The sequence below is a fragment of the Chamaea fasciata genome, unplaced genomic scaffold (assembly GCF_029207755.1).
Source record: "Chamaea fasciata isolate MVZ Bird 193981 ecotype frontalis unplaced genomic scaffold, bChaFas1.0.hap1 SCAF_9, whole genome shotgun sequence".
NCBI classification, from domain to species: Eukaryota; Metazoa; Chordata; class Aves; order Passeriformes; family Sylviidae; genus Chamaea; species Chamaea fasciata.
The window spans coordinates 5,888,242-5,910,810 of NW_027094094.1; the positions used below are offsets into that span (position 1 = coordinate 5,888,242).

General features: G+C 44.3%; 1 long non-coding RNA gene across 1 annotated transcript in view; it reads left to right on the plus strand.

Annotated features, from left to right (window-relative positions):
* The first annotated feature begins 14,342 nt into the window (after window positions 1-14,342).
* The window catches only part of LOC136293626 (uncharacterized), a 37,157-nt gene continuing 28,930 nt past the window's right edge, over window positions 14,343-22,569 (plus strand). Inside the window, exon 1 of the long non-coding RNA XR_010722198.1 lies at window positions 14,343-14,437. This is a non-coding gene — a long non-coding RNA (uncharacterized lncRNA). The remainder of the gene's footprint in view (window positions 14,438-22,569) is intronic.

The following is a 22,569-nucleotide window of genomic DNA, read 5'->3' on the forward strand; positions in this document are numbered from 1 at the left end:
CTTGAACCCACCCCGTGGAAGGAGCTGGAAGCAGAACTTGGCAAACAGGACCAGTCCTACCTGTGCAAGAGCTGAAGGAAAGCAGGCCTGTTGGGGTTTTTTTTCTTAATTCCTTCTGTGTTAAGTCTTTACTGAGCGGGCACCTGCTGTTCCCAGTTGCTCAGGCAGCCTCAGTTGTTTCAGGTACACAGTTTGGGTGTCTGTTGGAATGGATCTGAGGCAGAATTCCATCCAAGCTGTAAGATAATCATTTCCCTTAAAATGCAGAGATGCGTCATACCTGGTGATTATCTACTTGTTTTGGCAATAATCTCATTATCCTATTTGTTCCCTCAGTTACAACTTCTGAATGCATATTCAAGTGAAATCTGCTTTCCAGTTATGGCTCCAGTCTTCTGCAGAGAATGCCATAGTTACAGATATGCAGGGGAGAGACACCCATGAAGTGAAATCCTGCTTCCATACTTCTGTTTCCTGGTTCCTTCTGGGAATGTGGCATGGAATGAAATACTGCACCTTCAGTTCATTCATGTTCCGGCATAATTATGTTTTGTTATTTCTTTTTTAATGTTTCCCAGCTTTGAATTTGCCTTTTCTTACTGTACTGCTGTATATCAAACCAACCCTCCTTAGAGCTGTTTATTAGAGTGCCGAGATGCCATTTGTGGATAGTGGCAGCTCTTCCTTGTGAAAGCAGAATTAGGATCACATTTTCTCAGTGCATCACTTCGTAAGTCACTGCAATCAGATGTGGTCTGGAGCTCTCACCCCCCCCTTGCTGAGTGAAATGAAGTCCCGTAGCTCTTCGTAGTCAATGTTCTGCACTTCCCTGGGTGTGAAACTTCATGTTTCACTGTTCACCTCCTTGTTGGCTTATTGTGAGCACAGCAATGAGCTGGACCCCAGTGCTGTGGGATTGTCATGGTGACCTCTCTCTGTTGGAAGCACAGTTCCTGCTGTATGGCTTCCCAGTGGCAATTTCTTCATGTGAAAAAGCTTCTCCATTACAGGAATTGCTGGGCAGACCTAAAGGTCTGAACTCTCACGAATCACAGGTGACAAAAGTTCAGGTGGAAATTTGTGGTTTCACACTCTGACCCTGCTGATGAATTGGGGATTTCCTTGGGTAAAAGGAAACAAAATTTTTAGCATAATATTTCATCTACTCTAATAAGCAAAAAGTTTTGGCAAGTCTGCTGCAAACTCTCTGAAACTCAGACTGAAAAGTTTGACACTTGCCAGGTCCTCTTAGCTTGCCAGCACAGCTGCTCATTTTGGGAGAATCTCCAGGCACCTGAAGGTCCAAACTGAGCAAAGAAGACTGAGCAGAGCAGTGCAGCAGCCCCAGCTGTTCTGGCTGACGTTTCACATCCACAGTTGCTGCTGTTTCATCTACAGGGCACTTTGATGCCTCGTCATCACATTCGCTTCTCGGATTGTTACTTTGAAAACAGCCACAGTCAGTGATCTGCAGAGGTCAGGAATCACCTTTGGGGCACATTTCCCTGAGCTGTGTCATCTCTGGGCTCTTGTAAGAAATCCAAATCGTGGTTTCCTGTTTCCAGATCCTGGGTGGGATGGGCACGGAGGGTCTGTGTTCAGCTCTGCAGGGGCTGGTGCACAGTGGTCCCCAAAGCCTCAGGCCTGGGCCACATGTGCTGCAGGAAGGTTTTTAATTACAGGTGTAATGAAATGTGTGTAGCCCAGGGTTAACCTTCAGGAATGGGAGGTGGTTTGCCTAGAAAACAGGGAAACAAAAGATTATCCTTTGCTCTGTGTTTGTATAAGTGAGAAGAAAACAGCTTTAAGCTGTAAGAGAGCAGGTTGGATATTAGAAAGAAGTTTTTTACTCAGGATGGTAAAGCACTGGCACAGGGCGCCCAGAGAAGCTGTGGTGTTCCTGGATCCCTGGCAGTGTCCAAGGCCAGGCTGGATGGAGTTTGGAGCACCCTGGAACAGGGGAAGGTGTCCCTGCCCATGGCAGGGGTGGCACTGGATGGGTTTTCAAGTCCCTTCCCACCCAACCCAGTCAGTGATTCTGTGAAAACACCGCTCTCCTGTGGGCTTTGGGGAAGAAAGGAGCAGAAAGCCGAATCAAGCTGGGCAAACTACAAAACCATTGTCCTGCCAGAGCAGCAGTGACTGCTCCTGGCTGGTCAAGGGCGTTTTTCCAGGTGTTCCAAAGTTTAGAGCTGGTAAAAGTGTTCTGAGAAGAGCAGGATTGCTCAGCCAGGCTGGGAGCTGTGTGCTGAGGGGGGCAGGATGTCACTGTACCACCAAATGCCGCTTGTGCTTCCTTTTAGCCATTCCCAGGTAGGACAAACCACCCTTAAACTGATTTAGCTGCTTTGCAGCCAGTTGTTGGTTGTGTGTAAAGTACTTCAAGAGCTCTATTGATTTTTAAAAACATCCTGAAAATATAATACATGTGAAGTTAGTTCCTAGAGGAGCTAATTTAACCTTCTGCTGGTTTGCATCCTCAGAGTGACTTCGTTTAAGATTGCTTTAGTCTGATGAATTCTTCTTCTGGTGAATACAAACAAATGCTGTGGCCATTATTATATTATTCTCTTTGTTTGTGGCCTACACATGCACAGGAAAAAGCCCAACATGTCTGGCTGCTTTGAATTGAACCATGTGACTTATTTGATTTTTCATCAGTCAAATTAAGGCTAATAAACTGAATTTAAAGCAAAAGAAGGATATTCAAACAGAAGAAATAGCTCTTCTCTTGGCTAGATAAATTTCAAACAACAGGCTTGGCCCTCAGTGTTAATCTCTGAGAAGTTTCAGAATCCTAAAGAACTAATAAAGAAGTCCTGGATCATGTTGGGCGTGACAACTCATGAGCAGAATGGAGGGAGCATTTCACCACTTGGAAGAGCTTATCTTTGACCACAAACTGAGACTCTGCAAAACCTGTGTGTGCCCCACTAGGCACAATTTCAGGTCTTTTTAGCTTCTGCAGTGTGTTGCCTGAGTTGTGTCTGAAATTTGCGACTTTTCATGTGGTTTTCAAGTATTGTCTCTATTTCAGCTATCCAGTGTCTTCTGACTGGGTGATGCTGGACACCTTCAAATCTCCATCTTCCCCCCTAGCCCAGGGCACAGTCTGGACTACTCTGTGTGTCTGTAAAAGCAGATGATTGCAGGGGAAAGGCTGGGAAAGGACAAGACTCTTTAGTTTAGGGAGAACACCAATGCACGTAGACAGTCCCGCTGTCTTTTTCTAAGGAGAAACATCATGACCTGAATTCCTCTGGGTTTAGCAATCCTGTTCTGTGCTTCTGGCCGTCCAAATGTGCTCTGGAGAGCCTTTACACCCTGTTAGAGCTGTCTGCATCCTTTCCCCTCCGAGCTCCTGTCCTTGAGTGCTGCTCTGGAGTGGGCTGTTCATCTGCTGCAGCTGGGTGAGGCTGCAGCTGTCAAGGCAGCTTTAATCTCTCTCCTGTGTGGATGATGTACTGGCAATCCTTGAGCAATGTTGCATTTTAATTCCCCTTAATGGTTATTTGCAAAATGGATGAAAATATTGACAGCTTGATATTTCAAAACAGATTGAAATCTTAGGTACTTCCAGCGTCAACATAATTGCTTTCTCGGGAATGGGAGAATTAATTTAAATGTATTTAAATTTTCTACCAGCAATTGTAGTCTGTTATTCTCTAGATGTTGCTGTGCTGTCAGTCAGGTTCTCCTGATTTGTAGGTTCCAACATTGTATGATTTTCTTTTGCTGTCACTTTTTTGTAGCCTGCTTCAATATGTATGAAGTTGCAGATGTGTTCTCTCTGGTTTTATTCTCAAGTCATACAAGCCTGTCACTTTTTCTGCCTTTCACTCTGGCTCAGAGCTGTCAGAAAGGCTTGTTCCCACTTGGTGGAAAATTCCTGGAAGTTGAAGAGATAAAAACACCCAGCTTTCAGTAATCTGCCTGATTACTGAAAGACACTGGGAGGGGCTCTTTGGGGATATCTATATGCTGAAGATGGATGTGTCTGGCCAGCCATCAGTGCTGGCCATTGCTTCAACATGTCAGGGGTTTGTTTCACCTCAGAATAACTTCTTGTCCAGATTTTAATAAGAAAATATACTTTAAGTTCCTCTAAACCATAGAACAAAACTGGCACCACTAAATGAAGTGATGGTTGTAAGGAAAACAGTGAAATGAGGCGACAAAAACCAGTGGTGAAGGATGTCAGGGGTACAGACACAGACTGAAGTTCTGTCTCTGCTGAACTTGACAGATACTTCCCTGCAAAATCCCAAATGCTGCAGTTTTGAGCTGAGATGTTTGTGCAGGGAAGTGCTCAGACATGTGGCTGCATCCCGTCTTGCACATGGAAAGGAAACAGCACTCAGCTGTTCCTTAAATTATGCACAAACCAAATAGGGATGTTATGTTAAACTGGGACATGGGAAGGATCCACACAGAGTCTGGTTAGAAAATAAATTACACAATTTCTTAGAGTCTGCTGTGGTCTGTGACCTCAGAGAGTTCATTGCAGATCATTTCCTTCACTGAGAAACAGTAAAGAAGATGATGTGGGCTCAGTTTGCCTGCAGTGTTTTCTGAGCCCTAGTGGTGGAAAGGCTTCCCCTGAGGAAATGGCTCTGCTCACACCACTTGAGGGATGGCAGTACCTAAAGAGCTAAAGAAAATACATCTGTGACTAGAAAAGTGGTCAGACTGCAATATCTGCCAAACACAGGATTGCCCTGGTGCCCTTTGGGCCATTCCTTGGCTCCCCACAGCCAACATGGTGCTGCTGAGGAGTATGTGAGGTAAATGCCCAATTGCTTTGGGCAGGAGAGGCAAAACTCATCCCACCTTTTCAAGCCTCTGAGTGCATGGATAGATTTCTCCATCAGATAACAGAGCTGCCTGGCCTCTGGGTAAATATAGGGAAACCTGTGGGTTCCAGTAGCAACAGAATGTTGCACCAAATGCCATTGAAAGACCAGGACTTCCTTACTCCATTACACCAGGAGGATCTGTGGAATTGTTTTGCAAGGGTCTGTATACTCAGACCAGGAACTTGTGTGAGGAAAAGCAGGTATAGTTATTTGGGTTCCTTTCAAACTCGTAATTATGTCCTAATTGTAAGTGCTGAATGCTTTTTTGGATTGTTCATAAATTGCATTACTCTAGCATTAGCATTAATTTTGATGTTAGTGGATAACTGTGCTTTGTGGAGGTCATTGAGTTACACCACGAGAAATCTCATTTTAAAGGAAGGAAAGGAGATCTTGTGACTGGAACAAAAGGTCCCCTTATGATAATGCTGTAAAGTTACTGATCCAAACTCACTGGGGGTTTTCCCACCAAGGCACACATTTCATGTTGCTGGGAGACGCAAAACCAGGCAAGGAGAGGATTTTGCTGTGTGTTCTCTCTGAACCTTCCTGCAGATTCAGACAGACAGCAGCCCGTGGCGCTTGGGACTACTAGTGCTGATATCAGCACAGAAAGACCCCCTTAACTGCTTAAAAAATAAAATCTCATTTTCAGGCTCCTGAGGAGTTCCTCTATTTTTGGTGGCCATGACCATTGCTACTTTTCTGAACAGGGACGTAACAGATGCTGAGTGACACCAGTGACAGCCCGTGGGGTGGCTGCTGCTCCGAGGCCTCTGTGCAAATACATCCTCTGCCTTCCCAAAATTACTCATGAGGGTACGAGCAGAATTTTCTGTCTGTGCTAGGTCGAGGTATTTTATGAGAATGAAAGGCAGCCTATATAAAGATTTGTTCTGCAGGCATCTTTTCATAAGAAAAAAAGGTTAATCCTTCAATTCTCTCCTGTATAAGATTTTTTACATGTGTCTGCCTTGTTAACCACTCACAGTACCTTTAAAGCTGTCTAGTTGGATACTCAGAAATCAAGCTCAGAAATGTTCGGTTTTTTTTTTTGTTAGAGATTTGATTTTAATGAAGCCACTTTGATACTTATTTTTAATGAATTAATTATTTTGAATTCATTTTGCCAATTCTCTGCATGTGTCGCTCTCTTGTGATGAAAAAGGTGGTGTAAAATGACTTGCTGCAAAATCCTGGCCTCAGTAACCTTAATGTTTTTGATTGGAAAAAAGGTGAGCAACAGAGCCTAAAGGCTTTTTGATTTGCATTCAGAAGTTTTTGATTGATTGGTTTCTAGGGGATTACCCAGCATGAGATGGCATCTGTGCTCCAGTTTTGTTCATGAAATAGTCTAGTTTTTTATCTAAGTTCCTGAAACCAAAAGTATTTATAAAACACGTTGGATTTCTGTTATTGATAAACGCCCAACTTTATTTTAGACCTTTAGCTATGAGCTTGCACAAACAGAGGCAGATGAGAGTCATCAGACAGATTTGTTGGATCAAAGACACTGTGAGCACTGCAGTGAGAACGCAGCATGATTTCACCTGCTATTGAGCAGTGTCCAAGTGGGCACCTGAAGTGACAGCTTCAATAAACACAGAGAGTAACCAAGGGCCATGAAGTTCTTAGAGATTCAGAGACGTGTTGGTCTGCTTTAGAGATTTTACCCTGAGCAGTCATTAGTAACTTCCATGGACTGTCTTTGGGGCAAGCATTGTCCCAGTTCGGTGTTCCTGATTTTGTAGTGCTGACTACAAATTCTTCCTTTTTATTTTGGGCATTTATTTAGTATTAACAAACTTCCTGGTCCCATGCCTCTCACTAAAGATGTTCTTTAAAAGAGTGACACAAATTACTGTTGGTTTCCCATTGGCAGTGATTTCACTTTTCATTAGGAACTGCCTCAAAAGCAGCGCTCGCTTTAATCAGCTCTTGTCTGGTTGTTTGGAAAGGCTTGCAAGGTTGACTGGCTTTCTCAACTTGATCTGTGCTCACAGTAATGAGGCATCAGGCTAATGAGACCACTGCCATTACAATTACCAGCTTATTAAATCCTAATTAGGGACCCAATGCTGCCGGGTGCTGAGCGCTGGTTGTAAGCAGCTGGATATTTTCCTGTGCCCATTTTTGATCTCCAGTTGAAAGCTGTACTTGAAGAGCATTGAGGCTCCCTATTCACGTATCAGGTCTGTTTCAGTGCTAATGGGGTAATTGACTCTAATGATGTTGGCTGGTGTGTAATGGTCAGAGCTGCCTTTCCCTCCCCTGAGCAGCCCGGCATCCATGTCATTGTTAAATGGGCTGTGATTCACATGGCAGAAGGCTGCAGGATGCCAAAGGACAATATTTCCTATATAATGTTCTGTGGCAGGTTGTTTTCTGCACATTCATGCACTGCTGAAAGGAGTTTGCAACTTTATTGTTCATCAGTGCCAATTAAATGCAAACTCAATGTTAGCCAGACATGCTTCCTCCTGAATAAACAACTCAATTCTGTCCTCCCGAGGCTGGAGAATTTTAAATGCACAGTGTCTCTTTCGGAATCTAATTTCCACCTGACCTTCCCCCTGCCTGCTCTCTGTTCTGTGGCTGTTATTGAGCTGGGCAGGTAGTGTCAGTACATCTGCAGGGCACTTTCCAGAAGTGCATTACAGAGCATCTCTCTTGCCTGCCCAGGGATGCTTGTTTTGCTGTTGTTTCTGCCAGGACAAGATTGTATGAGCTCTTTGTGATTTTTCACCTCTTGGACATGAAGTTTTAGGCTCACCTTTGCCGGCCTGTGGAGTTCTGCTGCTCCTGGCAATGAGGCTTTGCAGGGCGTGAAGCCTTTCAGGTCAGCCTGACAGCAGTGGCTGCTGCCAGGTTTGGAGAGGCCTGGACTGTGCTCCCTTCCCACTCATCAACCACAAATTCTGATCTTAGGGAGTGCCTTAGAACTGAAACACGAAGGTACAAATGCATCTTGCAACACATTCTCTGACTAGAAGCCAGGTGGATTCCTCCAGGTCTGCTAAGACTCCAGACACGTTCTCTGTGGAAACTGCCCAGATGGAACAGAATCTGGGATGCCAGCCCCACATGTCAGCTTGTTCTTACCTTGTTCCATGAGGAAATTCCCTGTCCCAAAACAGGAGCCTTTGAGCTGTGAGACACCAGTTGATTAGGAGGGTATTTTCTAGTTTTTTAAGCAGGCAGATGATGTGGGTTTTGTCTGCTTTGCTCCTAAACACTCTTCTCTGAACCCTGTGTATTAAATGGGCTGGACACTAAATGAATGAGCTGATTCTGGCAGGGTTAGGGCATGGAATTGTTATCCAGCTCTGCCTGTGTGTGTCACGGCTGCCAGCTCTGCAGCTGATGGCACAGATGTGATTGATTACCTGGGCAGTGCTGGCTCTGCTCCCCACCAGCAACTCAGTCCTTCAATTATGTGAAATTTGGCTATTCCCCACATGACTCCTCTGCCACTACCCCCAAACACAGATCCTCCTTCTGTGCTGTCTGTAAGGCTCATCAGCTCCTTACACTCTTATCTAATGTCCAGCCATTCCTGGTGTCACATCCAGAAGCTTTTTTACATCTTCCCCACTTTCCTTAATCCCAGGCAAGAGCCTCACAGCAGTCACACCAGAAACAGAAACAGGCTTTTCATGGCATTGGCCTTTGTGGGTCACTGTGGGAATCTGGACGTTTGCAGGAGAAGCAAAAGCAAAACTCTTAACGAAAAGGCCACAAGAAAGAAGATGATAATGTTTGTATCTGGGGTGCTGTTGTTCATCCAGGAGTTTTAAAGAAATGGCTGGAGTCTTCCCATACAGCCCTGGGTTTAGTAGTTAGACCCAGAAGAAAAGATCAGCTGGACTTTGGAGCCTTCAGCCTCACAGAGACTTTTTCGTGTTGCTCTGAATCCCAGAGAGAAACCGAGCAGTCAGTGTTAGGCACCGCACAAAGCTCCGGAAGATGTGAATCTGTGATATCAATCTCTTAATTACAGCGGTTGAATTTCCTGAAACCTTTATTCCCTGACATAACTTCATTGAGAGATCCTGGTTGCAATTAACCTTTAAATGCTTAGGCGATTGCGAGGACTGCCGAATCCCTTAATGCACTAAGAGATTAGGGATGCCTTTTGACGGCAGGAATTCAGTTTCTGGGCTGTCTGGGAATGGGTCATTTCCATTGTCTCTCCTCTACTTAGATTTTGTACTGTACGAAGCTCCTTTGTTCTCATGCATTTCCCCCAGGGCTGCTCTGTCACACCCTCATCCCTACCCTGGGGCTCGCTGCTGCAGCCAAGGTAAAACCATCTAAAGTCATTCATAAGCGGCTGCTGTGCAGGACAGGCTTCAGGAAAAATTGTTTTTATTGTTGGCAAGCCTTTCCCTGCAAAGACAGACTCGCAGAATCCCAACAAGGCGCTGAAGCACAGACTGCCGAGGCTGCTGCATCCCTTCCCCTTTGCCCTGTGAGCAGCAGACGCTGCAGACCTCACCTTTACCGTGCCTAAAAGTTCTTTAAAGACTCCACTTACTGCTTGAAGGGAGGCTATTTACAGCTTGGCGTCTTACACTGGCTCCTTCAGGATTACAATTCACCAAAATAAATATTCCTAAACTTCTCCAATTTTCCGGCAATTTGACTGCGCCCGTTATTTGGGTAATACTGTTTCTTCCTGGCCAGGGTGTTCTGTTCCAGCCATTAATTGAAAGCAGGAGTCCTTGGAGATACCTGTTGCTGTGTGAATGGCATGTATTGGCTTTTTACACCTCTTTGTGCGTCTATTCAAGTGGAAAACAATTTTCACTGGCTTGCACATAAGATATGAAGTTTAATTTATCACTGGAATCACTCTGAGGTGATTGATTCTGGGACCAGGGGGAAAAAAAAAAGTGATTTTGCTGCATGTTTAGTAAATTGGTAGCTCTGATTTACAGATCCTTAACAAGCTCTCTGAATAAAAGAAAATTTTTCATGTTGGTGGTGGAGATGCCTCTGGGATAACAGAGCAGAAAGAAAAAAGGGTAATGAGAACTTGTAGTGATTGATAACTGCAGGAATTTTGATCAGATTAAGGCAATTACTGATGGGATGACGGGCATTAGCTCTTTGTTTTTCACACCGAGATGAATTGCTAGAAAGCAGAGAAGTGTGCTGAGATGAACACGAACCATTCTGTACTTATTTTTTTTTGCTGGTGTCTTTTGCTTTGTCTTGCTAATCGGGATGCAAACTAGATGGCAGAAAAGGCTGGAGACGGCTGTGAGTGGGCAGGGAAGCACCGTGTGGGAGTGGGGAGGGGATGTGGTGCCTGTGCCTGGACCCCTGCGCAGGGTCACCATCCCAGTGCTTAAAATGAAGGAGAAAAAGTCGAGTGTGGGCAGAAAAGAACCAGAAGCAGGAAAACAGCCTGGCAGCAAGAGTCAAGCAGACGTGCCTGTTTATCTCAAATGAGAAAACTGACTTGATTAGAGCAAGCTAAAGCCTTGGAAATCATTCTTCGTGTTAAAAGGGCTTTTTTACATAGCAGCAGAAGTGAGGGAGAGGGGGGACTGATCAGAAGTGAGGCCGGATGAATTAGGAGCAATTTCTTTTTGTGATATGAGCTGCAGGAAGAAGCTGCTGGGAGGGTTGCAGATGTCATATCCAGATGTGTCCATGTCTAGACTGGCTCACTGTTAGGAATTCCATCTTTTGCCAAGTTGTACCTCAGTCAGCTGCAGACTTTGCTGTTTCCAGCACAGGCAGGCTGGAGCTACACACGAGGGTGACTGGGAAAGCTCTGTGAGCTCATCCCCCTTCTCCACCAGGGGTTCTGGGCCACCCTCCTTTATGGGCTGGCCTGGGGAACAGATTTGCTGTGTGGCAAACCCAGTCTTTGGGCTTTAAAACATCTGCTTAGAAAAACATCCCCCATCCCAGTGGGGCAGAACCAGGTATGGCGGAAATCTACAGCTGAGCTTGGTCCTGCCCACAGATCCTACTGAAGAAAGCATTTCCAAGAGGAGCCGGAGATGCTTTAGTCAAACATTCCTGTGAGAGCCCTTTAGTGAGCTTTAAAGCTGGCAAGTTCCAGGTTTCTGCAGAGGTTCACTCGTGTGGTGAAACTCCTCCAGCCATCACGTGAACCCCAATGAATGAGCTGTGTCACACGGGTGAGGCGTCTCAGGCTGGTGTGGAGTCAGATGTTGATCCTTTAGGGAGAACTTCCTGTTACTGATGGCGATGTTGATAATTCTGTTTCTGAGGCAGAGGAGGTGAGCTCAGCCCGTTGCAGCTGGCTGGGAATGCTGAGGGGGAGGAGGAGCTGCACTGACATTTGCATTGGCAGTGCCCAGCGTGGATGTCCACAGAGCCAGGATGGTGGCACTGATGAAGTCAAGCTCTGGTACCAACTGGCTTCAAAATGAACATTTTGGGGAATGAAGTCAGTTGTGGCATGTCCCCTGTGAGCAAGAGGAGCCAGCTCAGCAGTCCCTGTGCTGGGAATGGGGAAGAGACTCTGTGAAGGACATCTCGCTTCCTGGGATGTGAAGAGTCCTGTGCCCTGGGCAAGGATCTGTCTCCTGCCCTGAGGAGTTTCTCTGGGGGCTGTGGCACTTGGAGACAGGTTTACCATCACTCATTTCGTTCACTAGGAAGCCCTCTACACTCTGTGAAGTCTGCACAGCTTTCCTGAGCTGGAGATCTGGGGCTGCTGCCCCTGCCCTGGGTGCAGCCCTGGTGAGGTGCTCAGTGTCTGGGGGGGGTGCAGGAACCAGGGCGGGTGCTCGTGCAGATCCAGTGGATTCATCAGGGGAAGCAGTGTCAGCAGCCAGCTGTAACCAGGGCATGCCTTGGCTCTGCTGGGAGGAGTGGATTTACTCACCTTCGTTTTAGAGGGGATCCCTCAAGGGAGGGGGGAAGACTCTCGAGGTGACCAAAGAGCAAACAGTGGACTCTGGGTGTGGAGGGGAATGAAAGACATCAGGTTTGATATTTGTTTGCTTTGTGTTTTTCTTCCAGGCATCTGGTGCAGACTACAAGGGGAAATCAAACGGGCGGTGTCTCTGTATCTGCCTGTTTCCCTCCCTCCCATCCAGGTCTGCACAGCTCCAGTGGGCTCTTGACAACTGCAATAAGTGCATACAAGGTGTGCTGTTTGCTGACCTTGAGAGTGCAACCAAGCTCACAGCAAAGCTCCAGGTTAGCCCCAGGTTTCTTGAGCTTGTGCTTTGTGTTTGAGAGGATCGTCTGCTCACCCTTCACATGAAAACATCAGCTAGGGCCAAAGAGATGTAGTGTCTCAGAAATCAAAGTCTGGCCTAATATTGATGTTACGTTCTTCTCCCTGGCAAAGCAAGCCAAGAAAAACAGGAGAACCCCCGAATGGAGGGTCCGAATCCAAGCAGGGGGTTTGACTGCTGCCCTTCACCTGTGAGGGGAAGCATTTTCAAGCAGGGAGACTTGAGATAGTCAGCTGCTTCCTGATTCGGAGGTGATGGTCCAAGTTCACAAAATGTTGGGAACATATCTCACATTAAAATGTATGTCTGGATTTGTGGGCATTGAAAAAAAACCCCATGTCTTATTAAAAACAAACAAGAAAAAGCCACGGCCTTTGGCAGTAAGAGATATCTCAGTCTGAAAGCAAGGCAAATTGGTATTTCTGTAAATCCCACAAGGAGAAGTTGTACAGATTTCTTCTTTCGCTTTGCATCTCATTTTAGTCTTATCCCTTCTGCATTTTTTGCAGACTTTTCCAGTTGCTTGGTTGTGCTGGGTGCTCTCTTGTCTTGCCTGTACACACCACCTGAGGAATCTTGCATGCAAAGAGCCTTTTTCCCTAATTTGACCCCACAGCCATGATAGGTCTTCGGAAACGAGGTGGTGCAGCTGTGCATAAATAATCACCCGGGTTTGCCTGTAATGTGCCAGTGGCTGATCTGACACTGCACCAGCACAGAGCTCCTTTCTGGGTGTTTTCTTCATACTGTGAGCATCTGGTGGTGGCACCAAACTGCTCAAGGAGGAACAGTTCCTCCTTGGGGCCATGGGAGTGGGTGGGAGCTGGGTGGGGTCAATGGGGCTCCCCTCCTCCTCCTCCTCCCCCTCCCCCTCTGGAATTGCTGAAGTGGCAGCATGGCATCACATTTCCAGGCTTGGCTAACACCGCTCACTTGCTGCTTTGGGTCTGACTGGGGGTTTTGTTCCTTGGCTTTTGTGGAGAAGTGGGCAAGCCCTTTTCTCTCAGCAGCAGGTGCAGAGGGCAGACCCTGTCTGGACCACGCTGCAGGCTGGGGTCAGCTCCCAAAAAGGGGGTGAACAACAGAGAAGAGGGAGGGGTTCATGCTGCTGGCTTGTGCCCATGGGCTTGCCCTCGTGGGAGGAGAAAGCAGCTCACCTTCGTGGGGACAGCAGCTCACCTTTGTGGGGACAACATAACACATTTATGGGGACAACAGGACACGTTTGAGGCACAGCAGCTCCCCCTGGGCTGGGCAGGGCTGGTGCCCAGTCCTTGCTGGAGCCCCAGGCGGGTTCGGCATCCCTCCAGCCGAGGGAGAAGAACCGATGAAAAGATGAAAAGAAGAAAAGATGAGTAACTGCAGGGTGATAAATGGCCCACAGCCTTTGCACACAGGCTGTGACTGGCTCCTGCTGGAGAGGCAGATACGGCTGGAGATTTGGAAATCAGCAGGGAATGCTGATCAGCCACGTCGCTTTCCAGATTCTGTTGTGCTCCTAATCCCCGAGTGGTTTTTTGGAAGGCACTGATGATGGGGAATCTTGTGTTAACTGGAATTTACACGGAATCTTGCTTCTTGGAACAGGCTGAAAGTCCCCAACCCCCAAATTACGCAAATTCAGTGCAAGGTTTGCTTTCATTTTTACATTAAATCGTCATTACTTGTAAATGACCTTCCCTGACTTTGGGTTGTCACAAGGAGAAAATACATTTTCACCAGGCATGTGGATATGGAGTCAATTTCCACAACAGCAGGAAATTAGCCAGGGCTTGTTTAGCTGCTGGAAACCTGCTGCATCTGGAAAAAGGAGAGCGAATGTTTCTGAAGTCAGGCACACACCCGTTCTTAGAGCGCTACACAGCTGCATTTGCTTTGAGATCTGCACTCTGTCCTGTTCTTGGCTGATGAGATGATTTGGGATGATGAATTTTCCTGTGGGACAGCAGCTCTGCTCCTGTCCAGTCTGAACTAAGAAGGAAATAAATTTAGGTACTAATCCATTTAGGTTGAAAATGTGATTCCAGAGGATTTTTTGCTAAATGCAGTCCCATTCGATGAGAGCAGGTGCAGTGAATATCTCCCATAAACATATATGTAAAATCATTCTAAATACATTAATTTATTTTCGTGAATGCTTATCATTGCCCAAAGTCTGGTCAGCCAGGAGTGCACCCCTGTTAGATTATCTCTGTGACAACCATACTGAGCAGCAGATGAATATTTTAATCATCTCTTTAATGGTTGCAGGAGACTCCACTGGCTTGACAGGTTTTAACTTGGTCTGGTGAAGGGTTCAACAGAGGGAACTGACTCCAAAAACATCAACGTGCACTGTGAATTTGGAGAAAGGTTAGTGAATTGTTTCAGCTGGGGGGAACAATAATCATTTTATTATTTGGAAGCACTGAATTCTTTTTTTATTTGAAATGCTGACTTTTATTGAACAGTTTCCTTCATTTAAACTTTGATCCAACAGAAATGTTAGTAAATGGGTTTTAACAGCCTTTCAAGTCAAACAATTTTGCAGGCTGACTCCAAGCAGAATGTTCTTGTTTGCTTGTCTCATTGATTACTTGACAACAAAACTATCTTGTTTTGTTTGTTTGGACATGAACTCTTTTCCAAAGTTCACCCCAAAACCCTGAAATAAAAAATCATTATTTATGAAGTTCTGCTCACTAATTGGAAAACAACATCATGTACTTTGGGTAAAGCAAATTTATTGCAAATGCAATTTAAAAAATAGAACTACTCATTTTAAAATTAACCCTAGGTAGTTTTTACATTTCATGCTAATATAGAGGAATACTTTGGTCATAACATACAGTTTCCTTTAAGGTTACCTAAGAGTGTTGGAACTGAATCTATGTGTTTTTTTGTTGGGTTGGATTTTTTTTTTTTTTTAACATTTTAATATAGTTGATGAATTTGCCAATGTCTTTCGATGACCTTTAGAACTTGGATCTTCCCAGAACTGACTTAATTAAAGATGAGATGGAACCAAAGTGAATTTTTAAAAAAGTCTGTTTTATTGTTCCCTATTAAAATTCTCCTGAATTATTCAGCTGTCAGAGATGGAATGGAATTTATCATTAAGTTATTCACTTAGATAATTATAGGAACCTGCAGCTTCAGTAGAAATGAGAGTAAAAAAAGGCAGCAGGTGGCTGCATGTGACAAGTTCACTTCCTGGCAGAATTCTTGGGATTATTTAATTGTCCACCCATAGGTTGAGGAGGGTCCATTGAGTTTCCGCTTTTGGTTTTTAAATCAGTAATAGAGTATGCAAATGCAAGAATTCCCACCAGTACCCAGCTCAGTTCTTCTGTGTGTTGAGTCTGAAGGTTATTAAAAATAGAGGTTACAAGATCCAACCTTTGGTGCTTCTGTTATTCCAAGTGTGCCCTGAAAGAGTTTCCTGCCCTCATCATCACCCTGAAAATCAATTGCAGGGAAATGAAAGTACATCTGGAAAGAAGAACACTGTGTGAGACAGAGTCTAACCTGTGGGTGCCTGCCTTGCTGGGCACCAGGGGCGTTTCTGAGCAGAACGTTTAATTTCTGTTGCTGTAACTGTGCTGGAAGAAGCCTTTCTCTAGGGTGGGTACAATCTGCTTCGGGCCATCAGGGGAGCCAAATTGGTTCAATGAAGCCATTTGCTATTCATAATTATTTTCACAACACCTGCTGAATTAATTTAAAAATAAATATCCGGAAATATGAGGAAAGCCTAACTGTAAAAAATTCTGACTAATGGGAGAAGGAAGGACAAGCTTGGAGTACGCAGCTTAGACCTAGGGATGATTTTTTGTCCATTAGTGATTTACAAATTCTGTAAGAAAGGCAATGGAGACAGTGAAAAATGGGGTGTTGAAGGGGACGTGATGGTGAAAGTATTTGTTAAAACCCCAAACCTACAGCCCTCAGCATTCCCTGCAGTCACTCTTAAACCTCAAATGTTTTGGATTTCATAGTTGGCTGCAAATTAGATACCATGTCATAAATCCTGATCTGTTTATCATAGAGCAAATTCCAAACTGTGTGATCTTCATTTTAATGAAGAGGTCGTACGAAAACAGAAACTTATAAATTCACTGTTCTCTTTGGGTTCCAGTGATTGAATGCAGTACTAATTTCAAACTTCACTGGCTTTTCTATTGCACCTGCAACTCTTAGATATTTCTTTCCCTGTCTGGCTGTGTTATTGTTCTGCCAGTGAGTGATGGCTGTGCCAAGAGTGTATGAAAAGGATGTGAAATGCAAAAAAGGGTTCTGCCCCTGGCTGTCACAACTACCTGGAAGGAGTCTGTAGTGAGGTGCAGGTCAGTCACAAGTGACAGGACAAGAAATGGCCTCAAGTTGTGACAAGAGAGGTTTAGATTGCGTTGCAGGAAAAATTTCTTCACTGATAGGGTTGTCAAACATTGGAACAGGCTGTTCAGGGCATTAGAACAGCCACCATCCCTGGGGGGATTTAAAAGATGTCTAGATTTGGCTGAGACCACTCTGAAAGTTTTCATAGTCTTACTGAAACTTTTCCTTGCTATTCCTCCAAGTCCGTTTTTTCCAAGCCTAAGAACTAGTCTCTGGAATTCTCCAAGGGTTTCTACTGTCTCCTCCCACAAAAAATGTCTTAGTTCTTAATGCTATCCAAGTGAAAATAGATATTCTCTTGCGCGGTGTTTGCAGCCACAGACTTCATTTCCAGGTGTCTCCATAACTGCTTGGTCAAACAAGATTGATGTATCATCAGGAAGCAAAGTGTGCTTCTACCTCCTGTGCTCTCTGAAGAGAGAGAAAACTCTCATTCAAGGTGTTGAAGTGAATAAATTTCTTGCAGCCAAATGTCAGATTTTGTTAACATTCTCTTTATTAAGGGTGGACAAGCCCTGTGGGACAGCAGTGAACAAGAGGCAGCAAAGTTTTGTGGGACATGCCCTGAAGATCTGAGAAGAAGAAAAATGCAAAGATTGGAACACCTCACTCCAGAGGTGACTTCCACACTCGTGATCCTCCACTGTGAGCAAAGCTGGGCTGTTCCTTCCTTGGCTCTTGGGCACCAGGAGTGCTGCAGGGCCATGGATTCACCACACTCCCTCCTGAAGGTGTCAGGGAGCCCTCCGGCAGCCACCCCTGGAGACCTGCTCCATGGAGGGAGGATTTGCATTTCTGACAGTCATGGACTGGTTTGCAAGAGAAAAATTAACCTTTCATCTCATAAGCATACTTGGGCTTGCTTTTCAATGAGGCTTAATTTTTTATTACAAGAAGCTGAGTGTTTACTGGATAAACATGTGATGGAGAAACTGATCTGCCCGCTCTAACCCCCCCCAGGGAATTTGATCAAAGGCAGGAAGGAGATTTTCTTGCCTACAGTAACAGCCTTCCTCAGAAATCCCAGCCTATATCTGAACTCATTTCTTACCTACACATAATTCTATCTGATTTTTGAGGCTATCTTATTTAATTTTCCATTTTTTCCCCTTAAATATTTTATTTAAGGGTTTTGCTGTGAACTAAGGAAACCAACAGATTTATGGGAAGAGGTTTGCTGTGGAGCAACATCTGAAATCAGAATAGAACAAAGTTTTAATAAATAACAACACAGGAAATGATTTAATAAAGAGCGTGAGTGTTTATGGAGACCTCAAGAGACAAGGGAATGATGCTGATGGATCTTTTCTTACAGCTTGCTCTAGGAAACAAAGGCATATCTATATCTGGACTGCAACCTCATGGGCTGTGCTGCCTAAAGAAAGATGTTTGTGTGGTTACTGCTCTAGTGCTCATTTTTTAACTCTTCTTCTTGGAAAAGGCGGTTCCTGTCTGTCCCTTTGTCCCCCCCACCCCTCTGTCCCTCACCTGAGCCAAGGTGCAGCAGTTCACAGCACGGGTTGGAAATGGTGTCTGCATATCCTCATTTTCCGAGCAGCAAAAACATTACAGGGTGTGAGCTGCCCTTTGTCTTCTGCAGATAGAGACGTTGCTGCAAAACCATCATGACTCTCACCCCTCTTAGCCAGAGCTGTTGTTGATCTCTGCTGTTGCCATCTGAACCCTCGGAGTGTTGATTTCTTCCCTTGAGAGAGTTCTTGACCCATCACTGCATGACAATTCCAGCCTGAGACCTCTCAGGTTCATAGGAGCACCCGGGAGACAATGGAACTGCTCAGCTGGATGAAAAGAATCTGAAAATACTCCAGTCCTCTCTGCAAGCACCAAAAAGGACAAGGACAAGCTGGTTAACATTCAGCAAGAGATGAGTGTGCAGAGCTGGCCACAGGTAGTTATTCAGATAAACGTCTCTGCCCTTTGAAAGGGCCGCATCAGCTGCCAGCAATCACTTAGGAAAATGATGTCTTTAATGACTGATAAGGTTTGTCCTCCCCTGGTGTGTGCGCCACAGGGACTTTTATTTTTTTTTTTTTTAAATAGGTGCAAACTGGATTTTGTGGCTGTTGAGGAAGTTCTCCAGGTTTGACAGAGAGTGAATTAAAGTTGTAGAAGCTGTGATCCAGATAGTGGGAATGAGTTTGGTGGCAGTGTGATCTATCTGCTGTGCCTGGCCATCTGTGGGTTCGGACTTGCTTAAGAAATGTAAGGATATGGACTCAAGCTATTATATTCTGCACAATCATGTGGCTTGTTGGAACAGGCCGGAAGCTGGATTTTCTCTTTAATGGGTAACTCACAGTTGGGGTAAAATGTGACAATTTGAAGCAGAAAAAAATTCTGAAAACAAATTTCAAACTAGTGGAAACTTATAAAATTGACAGCTTCAGTTGATTTTTAATGCTGGAAACTTTGGAAATTTCTGGGTGAAAAATCTTCAAGGGAGAAAAACAAAAGTTCTTTGAGGGTGAAAAAGGGTTCCTGGTTGGTTTTTTTTCACGTTAACAAAATGAATCTGCCGCTAAATTTCCTTTTTGAAGGTGAATTATGGATGTTTACATATGGAACATAGGCCAGACCAGTCCCTAAGCTGTGCCACTCACATACAATTTTATAGAGGAAGGCATTCATATTTTCCGTGGGGTTGCAGTGGGAACTGTATTTTTTTTTTTTAATTTGCTCCTGCCATGAGAAATAGAGCTTTTAATTAAAATGACAAAGTCAGACTAGTCAGACTCCTATTATCATATTTAAGGAAGGCTTTGGGGAGCTATAAACATGGCAAGGTGATTTAACAGAAAAGCGCCTGACTTCCTAAGCTGTTCCTTTAGGTGTTCCAACATGCCTCTTGGGGGACTTAGTATCTCGTTTGCTGCAGGACCAAAGGATGTGCTTTGTTCTGATATTTGTACAGGCCTGTGTATCCTGATTAATTATTTATTATCCTCTTTTAATTCTAACCTCAATCACCCTCCTCGCCTCAATTTGTGCCCTTCTGTGCTCCCCAAACCTCAGCAAACCCCAATCTTCCTTGAGCTGAAGTGTTTTTAGGAAGAAAAAGGAGCAAGACAAGTTTTTTTTAGGGTCCTGCAGGGAGGATTACGGTTGTTATGGTTACCAGATTAACCAATTGCTGCCACATCTGAATTCATCTGGAGGATGTGGAGTCCCACCCTACAAGATAAACCTTGGCAGACCAGTCCAACCATTTGTCGTCATTCGGAAATAAAAAAGGCCCACAATGGTCTCTATTGTGGTTACTTCAGGCTCTGTGGCTTCATCCGTGGGCTCCAAGTGTGTTGGATGGGACAGGAGATTGAAAAGGCTCAGATATGACTCTTCTCAGAACATTTATTATTTCTTAATAAATCCAAAGTGCAGGATATATATCAGGTAAAGGGATAAGCTACAAATTCCCCGTAGGTATTCCCTTAGGAAATTTTTTTGTTGTCGTTATTTTATAAAGAAATTAAGTGCCTTTCTGCACTCTTACCAGCATGGTTTAATGGGAGGCTTAGAGACAAACATGTTTAAGCAAGAATGATCCCCAGAGAAACATGCTTTTGGCAAAAAGATCCTTTTATGTTTCACTTGGGAATAAAATAAGTTGTGTGCACAAGAACAGTCAGTGGAAAACTGCATGGGGAACAGCTGATCTTGAACTGTGAATCTCAAAATGCTTGGAAACAGTGAGGAATTTAGACAGAGAAATGCAAACAGGACTGCTATTGCTGTCGCTTTTTCTCTTTCTTTTCTGACTTATGAAAATCCTCCCCCTCCTCTCTGTAAAGACTGATCTGGCAGAAGCATGAGTGTCCTTTGATCTCTGGAAAGCAAGCCTCGTTAATACAGCCCTGACATGCAAGGTTGTATTGGATTTTTCTACCTGCATTTATGTTTTCTTATCTGAGGTATTTTATTTTCAGGAAATTGTTTTCCTGTCTAGTGATTGCTTTGCCTGCAGTGATTTAACTCTGCCCCCTGACATGCACAATTTCAGTGGTTTCGCTGCTGCACTGTCTTGATGTGACTCTACCACCCTGAATCCCTGGACCTTGCCGGTTCTGTGAGCCTCTCTAGTACCTGCCTGTAGGTGTTAAATAAAGCCTTTACTGATACAGGACAAAAATAAGGATGGTACATCACTTGTGAAGAGCTTTATCCTGATTTGTTCGGATCACTTTGCACTGCTGGGTGTACCCACACCCTGTGCTAAAAGTTGTTGGTGGAAATCACAGGCTTGTGGCATCAACTGAGGGAAAACTGAGGCTACAGCATTTTAAGAGGTGTCACGAGTGGCCTGAGGGATTAACTGCTTGTGTCAAAATAATCTTTTGCGGGTCAGGTAGCAATCAAATTTCAACACCTCTGCTTGTGTTGGAAGGGACCTTAAAGATCATCTGGTTCCAAACCCCTGCCATGGGCAGGGACACCCTGACCAGGTTGCTCCAAGCCCCATCCAGCCTGGCCTTCAACATTTCCAGGGATGGGACCTCCAAAGCTTCTCTGGGTGATGATGAGGAGCCAATATTTCAGCTCTCAGTTTGAAAATCATCTTCAGAGGCTCAGGTGCTCTCTGGACATCATTAGAAAACACTGGGCTTTTCCCTGCTGCAGAAGTCATGTATTGACTGGTAATTTGGGTTTTTTGTGACTTCCTCTCGGCTGTGGGATTAGGAAAGGCAGATAGGCAGAGTAAGAGTAAACTAGAGAAAAGGGGCATTGGAGATGAGAGAGACTCTGCTTTTTCAGCTTCTCACTGTTTTCTCATTTCTTGCCCTTCAAACAAGTTGATGGTTCCAGTGTCAAATGGAATCTGAGGGAGGAAAACACAAACAAGGAGCCTAAAGGGTGGATGTTGCAAGGACTTGGGTGTCTCTGTGGTCTGTAGTGAGGCATGTGGGTGTGCAGCACCTCGCAAATCAGGCCCTAGAGTGTCCCAAGCAAACATGCAGCCTCATAAAGCTCATCTGTGTTCCAAGAAGTGTATGAAGTGCAGAAATGACTCTGCAGATATTAATCAAACAATCTGGTTACATCATTCTGTTATAAATAATGTTCAGTGTCATTGGGATTTTGTTGTTACAGAACCACTGGCATTACAGATGTTTATTTGTGATTATTACAGGGGATAAAACACTAAAGTTAGACACATTTCAGTGATTTTTAATGTTTCTGCAGTGTAAGGGATTCCAGTTGGGTATAAAAGTTCATGTCTAGGACATCTTTTTATGTATAAGATTAACTTAAAAATCTGCTGAAGTCCTAGTGATTTCTCTTGTTGATTTAATTTCTGAACTCCTGACAGCCTGGATTTTATAACAGATCAGTGTGGTGCCTTTAAATTATCTGTGTAAATCTCCTTGGCTATACCCAGTGCTGTGGGAACTTGATTACCTGAGTTTCTGAGATTAGCTTGAACAACAAAAAAGCTCCAGTTCCTGCATCAGAGAGGTGAAGACTTGTGAGTGGGATTTAAAAAATAGAAGAAGGTGAATTACTCTGCTACTGCAAATAAAATTTAAAAAGGTTGTGATTGAATATTGGCTGATTTTAAAAATAGCTCCATCCCCAAAGCTGTAATTTACACTACCAGCTAAGGTCTGTGGGTAGAGCAATTAATTACAAAATAAAAGCTGCTAAAAGCTGGTGTCATCAGGGACTTTATGCACCCCAAGGTTGTGTCAGGGAGCCAGAGGAATGCACAATACACAGCCTGACCTCAGCATGGAAAGCTGGAAAATGCAGGATGATGCACTTCCCATGAAAGGATGTGAAGTAAATGATTTGGGAATCCATTGTGCAAGCACTGCAAAGTCAGACTCCTGAGGCTGGTATTAGGAGAGACTTTTGGTGAGTAAATCCACTTCCCCCACCCAGAATCTGCAATGATGTGCTGGAAAGTTTCTTTCTATATCAGGAGTTGCTATGTATATCATCTATGTCTATATCTATATTATCTATATTATCTATCTATATCTATCTGTATCTATTTCTATCTCTATATCTATATACCATCTAGATAATCTCTATATCTCTATATCTATCTACATCTATACCATCTATATAATCTATATATCTCTATCGTT